Raw genomic sequence first — 11,175 nt, forward strand, 5'->3', positions numbered from 1 at the left:
ATTGCTGGTAGATTATCAGACAACGGAGAAGGAAACGTTTCAAGTAATGATGTTCCTGGTAAACTACCAGACAACGGAGAACACAGAGTTTCAAGTCATTGATGTTGCTTTTAGATTACCAGACAACGGAGAAGGACAGAGTTTCAAGTCACTGATGTTGCTTTTAGATTACCAGCCAACGAAGAAGGATAGTGTTTCAAGTCACTGATATTGCTGGTAGATTACCAAATAACGAAGAAGGGCAGAATTTTAAGTCACTGATCTTACTGGAAAATTACTACACACATCCAAATCCTCAAAAACTTCACACATAACTTCCAGACTCAAAAGTGTTGAGGTGTTGATCCAATTTATTTTGTTTCTTATTCGCTTTTACACGGTTCATTATATTTTTTGTTAGCTAAGAGGAAAGTAACAACATATATTTTAAGGTTTCAATGTTTTCTTTTTTTTTTGCTGAGGCTCGATAACAAATATTTAACGCTGAACTTAAAATACATTATTTACTTCCAGAAAACCGTAAAGTGTAACGAAAAGAAAATAGAGTCATATCATAAAAAATAAAAGTTATATGTTAAGTCGAATATTTAATAACAATAAAATATTCACATATTTTAACAGTTCTAAGGAGATTTACTTCTATAGCTTTTTTCTATAATTCCCCGAAAGAAATCAATATATTTTCCGAGTATGATGTCATAAGCTAAGTTACCTTAGGAACCTCAATAGGATCATGACCCAGTACATTTGCGTTTATTGGGTCATGGGCTAATGATATATACTCCTTATGCTAAATCTCTGGAAGGGTAATTTGTTTTAATCACTCGCACCACTATACAGTTGTGTGTTGTCTGTCATTCAGTCAGTAGACACTAAAATACCATCAAATAAGAGACGCTTAACGTTGCAATTTTTACTGTCATGTCGTCAGTAAAATGTGTGCATGCCATGAATCACAATAATAATTTTGCCCTCTGTCGGCTACAACACAGTCTGAGATATAAACTTCGAAAGCAAGAAATAAAAATGTTTGTTACTCTTAGTTTTGGTTTTACTTACTCTTGAAGGAGAACACTTTCGGGGATCCTGCGAAAGTACACTTAGTAAGACATTTATGTATATCAAAGCACATTGGAAACAAACAATTATATCGGTCGTTACACGTTACAGTTTTCTTTCTATGTTTACAAAGTTCCTTCTCACTTGTGAGTTAGATAGATCTGTCGTACACCATGCAGAGGTTTGAGTACGTTATTCTAAAACGATTTTTAATCTGTAAATCAGCAAGTAACGTGATATCCACAGCCGATTCAAAGTCGCGATGGAACAGAATGTATCACAAGTATGTTTTAACGTTATTTGGAATTTCGTAGGTATTGTTATGCCACCAAAAATTGTTGCATTTGAGAACCGTATTTAACAGCCTATTCCTACGCAAAATATACATACAATGAGGTCATAAAGATGTACGATATTCCTTGCACTTATTGCACACTGGAAAATGAAGAAATGTGGATCAATCTGGGAAACCAGAACCATCCAGAAAGCGATCTGCAAGAAGTCATACCCGGGCCATGGTAAGCAAAGTGCGGTGTCTTGTAACAGGTAAAAAACGACGAACACAAAGGGCAGTGGCAAAAGCCGTCCACGTGCCCCAAGCAACATAATAAAGAAGAACCTCCATTTAGAAAAAACACAACAAAAAACAAGTCACATGTATACAAGCTGCTTCTATGACATACCGTTCCATGATCGCATACCTCAAGTAGCTGGAGAATGAAAAGGGTATTCATGCTATTCCACGCAAAGACGTATCGATCAAGTACTGGTGATTCATGTGTATGAATTTCTTTGCGATTGGACTGTTGAAATGGACACTGGGAAACAGTTATTTTCATACACTAGATAGCTTATGGAAAGCCTACAGGGAGAAGTGATGGGTTTTTGACAGCCTTACGCTGAAGCTTATTGTAATGAAAAGTACGCTACAGGACTATTGGTGTACGGCCCTCAGATAGAACATGGACTGTGTTACGACATGGTGAGGCTACAAAATTGTTTTAATATGACGTACTCATCCTCTGTATATGTTTCTAAGAAATGGGGTATCCGAAAAAATCTACCTTATGACTGCAGGGTGAAGCAACTCATGTGTTAATATAATATTATTTTATGTATTATTGGTCCACTGTATGTGTTTTTGGCACCCCTGTAGGTGAATTATTTTGTATGTCTTGCTGAGAACAGACTCAACTAACTCGGTGTCTGGGGTACAAATCGATATTTGAAGTCTGTTTCTTAAATTAACACGGCGTCTAGTTGCGGCTGTGCATGCTTGACATGGTTTCGAAATAAGTTCCCTACGATTGTAGCGAGCCAGTATCGGCAGATAGTGGTTATCTGCTTGTGTTATAGATAAGGATCTGTTTTGTTCAGGGGACTAGGCAACTTCACCCCTGGATTTAAAGCAGTTTTACATTCTTGTAAGACAATATTTAAGCATTTGTTTAGCCAACTCGTGACAGTCTGCTGCGACTGGCTAATTTCGATTCATGAGATGACTTTCAACGTATGTGAAGTATCCAGGTACCTTATTTGAGGTCTAGTCATGGGTTATAAACAATTTGGTGCAATTCAAACTATGTGATCCACTTCTAAGTGACAATTGTCTTAAAATTGTACAAGACCACTGTATATAACATTAGCTGATTGGTCAATCATTTCCACTTCAGGTCACGTGGTCGATAATCTTCACAACAATGAACTGCAAAGAGAGGCTGATATTTTTTTATAACAAGGATTTTGCATGGTTATAAACTTAATATTACAAACTTCGATTACTTTCTATTTGTTTTGTGTATTCTTCAATGCATTTTCTGCCTTATTACTAATGAAATAAACAAGCAATGAAAGTTTAGAATACTGTACTTTTATTGATGAAAACTATAAATTAAAACCATCTAGTACAGAGAGAGAGTGAAAGTGATCAGTGTCTGATTAGCTATGAATAAATACGAATATAACTAGATTTCCGCATGTTCGTAAACATTACAAATTCATTGGGTGCTGACAAATAAAATATAAAATTGCTGGTTGATAGCTGAAACTATATTATCTCAGCAAAGGCAAGAGTTCCCGAAACACGTTAAACAGTAGATACGTTGCATAAAAAATACAACAATCACGGTTGTTGTTCGACAAATAATTCAACAATAAAAATAATACCACATTTAATATATCTATGTTCTTTAAAGAACGTTACAAATTCCTCGCTGAACTAACACTAGACTATAATTAATTGAGATTAGGTGTAATTATCTCCAGGTACTTAGTGTTTATTTATCGACATTTGAAGAGCAGTCTCTTGACTCCGACCTGAGATTTCATAATATGTAACACAGTTCTTTAGTTTAGTATTTCAAAACACATTTAAAGATTCAAAGGTTGTCATCTCCAAATTTTAACTACACTCTACTTGAGCTGTAAAAAACGTCTGTTTATGAGCGAATATCTTATGATTTTATTCTCACAAAAAAACAGAAACTTAATAGAATAAAAAAAGGGAATTTTAGCAAAAACATATGTATCGCGAAATCACAACAATACTGCTCTTAACAAAGCCTAAAATACAAACAATCTTACACATGGATATGACGTGAATAATATTTATATATATTTAAAAATAACTCGTACAAGCATTGTTTAATATAATCTAAATACTTGGTGTATAACAGGCCACCTAGTGGTGAGTAAAGGCATTTTCAACATCACGTATGTAGACTGCAGTTGATACTAATTAACAAGAGAATCTACCTACCGTGATGATCAACAACTAATATTGCATATCACACACTATATATATATATAAATATATATATATACTGTTTTGTAAATACGGTTATCTCCATATATATCTATATATATGTATATCTCAACATAATTACACTAACAATCAATAATACATATTTAGATACTATATGAAGAAAGGTGTTGCACCAATACGTTTCAACCTAAAGTGCTCTTAAAATACGACAAACAGCAACAAAGCATTATATCGTAACTCCAATTTTTTGTTCTATCACAGCAGAAAATGTTTGTCATACAGCAAAAATCTCAATAACTTTTAAATATTAATATTTATATTTCCTTTTGGAAGTTTAGAGAAATAACCTACAACTGCATGTTTAATTTACAAATATAAACGGTTGTTAATTTACCTTAACAGTTATTCATAATTAGATAACTGTAAAAAAAGTCGATAAACAGTAACTATAACACCATGTTGACTAAGCCAAGCAGTCCTTCATGTTGTTTTACACCATTTTAACTACGCTAAGTAGTCATTTAGGTTTTTTACACCATGATTACTAAGCTAAGCAGTCATTCAATTTTATTACACATTGTTGACTAAGCTAGGTAGTCATTCGGGTTTTAACACCATGATTACTAAGCTAAGCAGTCATTCAGTTTTATTACACATTGTTGACTAAGCTAGGTAGTCATTCGGGTTTTAACACCATGATTACTAAGCTAAGCAGTCATTCAGTTTTATTACACATTGTTGACTAAGCTAGGCAGTCATTCAGGATTTTTACATCATATTGACTAAGTTAAAAAGTCATTCAGTTTTATTACACATTGTTGACTAAGCTAAAAAGTCATTAACAAATACTTAAATAATAAATGACATATAAATATTTTTTTCTTTTGAAGAAAACTTTAATTCTGTCGCAAAATTCTTGCTCACCTCAAATTTTATTACATGATTTACAATAACGATAGATTACTGTTACACTTACTTTGTTAGAAACCAAAAAATACATTCCAACTAGACGCTTCCTAACTGGTATTATAGAGTTCACAATCAACAAAATGTAGCTAGGTGCGTAAGCTAGAGAGTTTAAATGAACGACTTCCTAATTCCCAACAAATACCTATATTGATTTTGTTGATCTAAAGTAAATAACGATTTTCAACAACTGCTGATTTAAAGTAAGATCAGGGGTTTTCAACTACTGGTGATCTGAGGTAAATCAGCGATTGTCAACAGTTGTTAATCTACGGCGAATTAGTGATTTTTCAACAATAGATTTTTCAACGATTTTCAAATATTAATGAACTAAGGTAGACCAATTGTTGATATAAGGTGAAATCAGCGGTTTTCGACTATTGTTGATCGAAGGAAAATCAGCAGTTTTCAACTATTGTTGTTCTAAGGTAAATCAGCAGTTTTCAACTATTGTTGATTTAAGGTAAATCAGCAGTTTTCAACTATTGTTGATCTAAGGTAAATCAGCAGTTTTCAACTATTGTTGATATAAGGTAAATCAGCAGTTTTCAACTATTGTTGGTCTAAGGTAAATCAGCAGTTTTTAACTATTGTTGATCTAAGGTGAAATCAGCAGTTTTCAACTATTGTTGGTCTAAGGTAAATCAGCAGTTCTCAACTATTGTTGATATAAGGTGAAATCAGCGGTTTTCGACTATTGTTGATCGAAGGGAAATCAGCAGTTTTCAACTATTGTTGGTCTAAGGTAAATCAGCAGTTCTCAACTATTGTTGGTCTAAGGTAAATCAGAAGTTTTCAACTATTGTTGGTCTAAGATAAATCAGCAGTTTTCAACTATTGTTGATACAAGGTGAAATCAGCAGTTTTCAACTATTGTTGGTCTAAGGTAAATCAGCAGTTTTCAACTATTGTTGGTCTAAGGTAAATCAGCAGTTTTCAACTATTGTTGATATAAGGTAAATCAGCGTTTTTCGTCCATGGATCTTAAGTAAAATGAGCGGTTTTCATCTACATAAGAACTGTTACTTGAGATCAAGTCTTCACATAAATAGTGAATGACGTCACAGATGTACAATGTTTTACATATACATTTACATATACGATATTCTTTTGTTTTCATATGTGATTAAATTACCTTTAACACATCTGTTTACTGTTTTCTTACACAATAACAGAGTGACAGTGTGAATGAATAATTAAAACATGTCACGATATTAAAATTGAAATACTGACCTTAAAAACAATAAATAAAAACGATGATAAAATATTAAAAACTTAACTTGTCACCAAAAAACCTATAAAAATAAAACTCGTGACGTTTATATTTCACTGAGACTTTGCAGCACAAGCTTATTTTGCTACATTAAACTTAAAATTCACTTTTACTTCATCTAACAAAGTACTGCTATTTTTAATTATACGTTTCAGCATTTAAAGTAGCATTAAATGAATCAAATATACTTATTTGAGTTTGCCTTAAACTAGGAAAAAATAATTAATAATGTGTTTATTAAACTAGGAACGATAAAGGAAAATATACATATTAGTTATTTAAATGTTGTCCCTAAGAGCAAAAAATAAACCATTCAATTATTTTTAAAACCCAGTACAAAGTCGCTCTTATTCATGTTGAATTCCGAAAATAAAACATAACGCACTCAATAAAATGTTTATATTTATATATTATTCTAAATATTTATGAATATAAATGAAAATTCCATCCAATATAATACATGTATTCAGCACTCTTAGTTTACCTATTTTCTTGTGTTTGATGACGTAAAGTTATTACATAAAAAGGCACACATATTTTTTATATTTTTTTTGTTTAAATTCTTCTAGACAGACTATTGAGACACACGAGGTTATTTTTTACATAAAAACTTGTGCGATTTGTTTTTACTTGTTACCTGTTTCAACTGTATATATGTAGAGTCAGACTGAACATGATATTTGTTCTCTGGTGGTTAAGACATTTAACAATGGAAAGAAATTAAAGTTTTTTCAATAAAAACTAATAACAGTGTTTACTGAATAGGAAGTTAATAATTAATAACAGTGTTCACTGAGTAGGGAGTGAGTTACTAATAACAATGTTCATTGAATAGGAAGCTATGAGTAACAGTGTTCAATTAACAGGAAATTATTAATACATGTTCATTGAATATGGAGTTACTAATAATAGTGTTCATTGAATATGGAGTTACTAATAATAGTGTTCATTGAATATGGAGTTACTAATAACAGTGTTCATTGAATATGGAGTTACTAATAACAGTGTTCATTGAATATGGAGTTACTAATAACAGTGTTCATGGTGTACTTGAGAAACTTAGCACATAATAAACACACAATAAGTGAACTAGTTTATGTTTTTCTTAGAAAATTATACTGTATCAAAAAACAAAATAAACAGTATGTATGCAAAGATATTACTTTCTGATTTCATCACCAGGTGCTTGGTTAGCTAAGGTTCTACAGGAGTAGGTTTACTCCTATCAACCCTTTCGTCGACATCTTCTTCGTCTATCTTTAAGTCGTTTTGTTTAAGTCGTTCTCGCTGTAAAAAGACATAACACAACAATAATATGATTTTAAGTCACTGGAAATAAGTTACTAGCTTCAGGAACAATAAAAGTACTTATACAAATAGTGGAAACAAGTTATTAGCTTCAGGAACAATAAAAGTACTTATACAAATAGTGGAAACAAGTTATTAGCTTCAGGAACAATAAAAGTACTTATACAAATAGTGGAAATAAGTTATTAGCTTCAGGAACAATAAAAGTACTTATACAAATAGTGAAAATAAGTTATTAGCTTCAGGAACAATAAAAGTACTTATACAAGTAGTGGAAATAAGTTACTAGTTTCAGGACCAATAAAAGTACTTATACAAGTAGTGGAAATAAGTTACTAGTTTCAGGAACAATAAAAATACTAATACAAATAGTGGAAATAAGTTATTAGCTTTACAAACAGTGGAAGTAAGTTACTAGCTTCAGGAACAATAACAGTACTTATACAAATAGTGGAAATAAATTACTAGTTTCAGGAACAATAAAAGTACTTATACAAATAGTGGAAATAAGTTACTAGTTTCAGGACCAATAAAAGTACTTATACAAGTAGTGGAAATAAGTTACTAGTTTCAGGAATAATAAAAGTACTCATACAAGTAGTGGAAATAAGTTACTAGCTTCAGGAACAATAACAGTACTTATACAAATAGTGGAAATAAGTTAATAGCTTCAGGAACAATAACAGTACTTATACAAATAGTGGAAATAAGTTACTAGCTTTAGGAACAATAAAAGTACTTATACAAATAGTTATATTTTAGGTACTCGTGTTCTTCTGGATTTAGTCACTGTGTTACCACGCTTTTCAAAAGACATGGAATCGTAATAACACATCATGAAAACAACTAGTTTTATGTGTTTGGTAAAGAAGTAATATTCCATTATACCTTTAATCTTAGTTTCATTTCCAGTGTACTGTTAAAGGGTTTTATATATATATATAATTTGTCTTTATTTGCTTTATATATATATATATTTATTATGAGGATGACTTTGCATTGTTAACTTAATATATGGATTTAGGACTAACTTAAATCTTCTAACTTTATCAAATATTATTGGGATTACGGCCGAAAATATCAATAACGGCAAGTGGACCAATCTGATAACTCCATGTATTCCGTAGGATTTCGTTTTATGACACTGCAGAATCCTCGTTATACCAATATGTTGAATTAGATGCATTAAATCAAACGTTAAATTTTAGTTCTGATCTTAGTAGGTAGATTATTTTGGTCACAACTGATAATATAGTCTCTGTTTTTAGAAACAATGTCTCAGAGAACATAGGGCCTAACAAGTATAGACAAATAACTTACCAATGACGAAGGAGGACGTGGCGTCTTGTTAATTTCAGATTTAGTTGGTGGGCGATACAACGGAGCTGAAGGAACGCTCAGTCGACGGTTACTGTAGCCATAGCTACCAGCTGTTGTAAATAGTGCTTCTTCGTGATGGATACCGCGGTAGGACGGCGGTTTACCAGCAGACTTATAAACGGATAACACACAGATATAGCAATGGCTGGTTTTGTAATAGTAAATTAAAAGGTTTTTCTATTCACAAACAACAGTAACTCTTAATCACACTCTTTTATTAAGAGATGAGGGTCCCACTAGACCATTAAACTTAATAACTTGATCAGATTTATTCAGATGTTTTTATTTTAAACAACTACCAACTGCAACGTTTCAGCTTATAGGATCAGATCATCTTCGGGTAATGCATGGTTAACAACCATTACGAATTCAATACACAACGGTTATTTTCAGAAGTGCATTGTGCATGTGTTGAATAATAAATATTTAACATAAGTGGGAATGATTATTGTATGGCTATATTGAAGGACCTTCCTCAAAAGTAGGTTTAAGAACACATTGATTAATGATTAACGAGGGCTATCTGCATTAGCCGTCCCTAATTTAGTAGTGTGAGACTAGAGGAAAGGCAGCTAGTCATCACCACCCACCGCCAACTCTTGGGCTACTCTTTTACCAACGAATAGTGGGATTGACCGTCACATTATAACGCCCCCACGGCTGAAAGGGCGAGCATGTTTGGAGCCCATTAATTTGACAGTAAGTTGTGTCATTGAATTTAAAGGAAAACGTTGTTGGTAGGCCAAATAAGGTCACAAAATTTGAAAAGATTTTGGTAATTCTTTATTTGGGGTTACTGATGATAGTTTCAATACCTTGTTTGAATGTTTTTTCTTCTCGAGGAATTTGGGTATCCAGATTTTGTATATTTTAATTTTACGATTTAATTTCTTTGAGTATTGAAGAAAATGAGATTTGTTTTTGGGGTGCTTGCTGGGTGGTGAAATGATCCAAGAAAGAAGTATGCCAATTTTGTAAGTGAATAAGTAAAATTGTGAAACGGGTTTTTAGAGGTTTTTTTTTGGGGGGGGGGGGTTACATCTATGGGAATCCTTAAAGTTGCGATGTCTTGCCTTCGCTACACTGTAACTAACTGCCTATTTGTTAACTAATGATATTTTAGTAAGGGCCTCTCTTTACCTGGTAGTTCTGGCTCTCGAATCACTATCTACGGGTCGAGGGGTTAGAATCTCCGTCACACCGAAAATGTTCATCCTTTCAGCCGTGGAGGCGTTATAACGTAACGGTCAATCCTACTATTTGCTGATAAAAGAGTAGCACAAGAGTTGGTGGTGGGTGGTGATGACTAGCTGCCTTCCCTCCAGTCTTCTTCTTCGGCTTTTCACTTTAGCATAGGTTGCCGTGCTTCGCACGTGTTGCCTTTCTCCAATAACATCTGTTCATTGCCAGGTCTTCTATAATTTATTTCTAGTTGAGGTCTATCACTGCTAAATTAGGGATGGCTAGCGTAGATGGCCCTGGAGTAGCTTTGTGTGAAATTCAAGAAAAACCAGGCAAACCTTTTTGTACTTTTTAAAAACACGATTCACCTGCCTCTTATATACGAGATAAAATATTCAATACGTATTTTAACGAATAACTTAAAGTTTCGTTCATTAATGCGATTTAGTGACTCTTATAGAGGACGACGGTTTATGACTTTTGTGATTGTTAAGTTAGTTTGTTTTCTTAACGTCTTTAATCCTCTCCATTCTTGTTTAAATATGGTTTAACCTTGGTGTATTTGATTAAAACTCTATGATTGGTAGACACACCAATCCTGGATGTTTGGTTAAAACGATGTGAGTTATTAGACACACCAATCTTAGATATTTGGTTAAAACTCTTTGTAATTTGGTAGACACACCAATCTTAGATATTTGGTTAAAACTCTTTGTGATTTGGTAGACACACCAACCTTGGATGTGTGGTTAAAACTCTTTGTGATTGGGTAGACACACCAACCTTGGATATTTGGTTAAAACTCTTTGTGATTTGGTAGAGACACCAATCTTAGATATTTGGTTAAAACTCTTTGTGATTTGGTAGAGACACCAATCTTAGATATTTGGTTAAAACTCTTTGTGATTGGGTAGACACACCAATCTTAGATATTTGGTTAAAACTCTTTGTGATTTGGTAGACACACCAACCTTGGATGTGTGGTTAAAACTCTTTGTGATTGGGTAGACACACCAACCTTGGATGTGTGGTTAAAACTCTTTGTGGTTGGGAATAAACACCAACATTGGATGTGTGGTTAAAACTCTTTGTGGTTAGGTAGACACAACAACCTTGGATGTGTGGTTAAAACTCTTTGTGGTTGGGTAGAAACACCAACATTGGATGTGTGGTTAAAACTCTTTGTGGTTAGGTAGACACAACAACATTGGATGTGTGGTTAAAACTCTTTGTGGTTAGGTAG

The 11,175-nt window shown here is 33.0% G+C and overlaps 1 protein-coding gene across 1 annotated transcript in view; it reads right to left on the reverse strand.

Moving 5' to 3' along the window:
• Window positions 1-6,382: 6,382 nt before the first annotated feature.
• LOC111087379 overlaps window positions 6,383-11,175 on the reverse strand; it is a 28,985-nt gene continuing 24,192 nt past the window's right edge. The window contains exons 10-11 of the mRNA XM_022393827.1: window positions 8,691-8,861; window positions 6,383-7,349 (exon numbers count right to left, since the gene is read on the reverse strand). The gene's annotated coding sequence lies outside the window, so the exon portion shown is untranslated. The remainder of the gene's footprint in view (window positions 7,350-8,690; window positions 8,862-11,175) is intronic.

The sequence above is a fragment of the Limulus polyphemus genome, unplaced genomic scaffold (genome assembly GCF_000517525.1).
Source record: "Limulus polyphemus unplaced genomic scaffold, Limulus_polyphemus-2.1.2 Scaffold2081, whole genome shotgun sequence".
Lineage (NCBI taxonomy): Eukaryota > Metazoa > Arthropoda > Merostomata > Xiphosura > Limulidae > Limulus > Limulus polyphemus.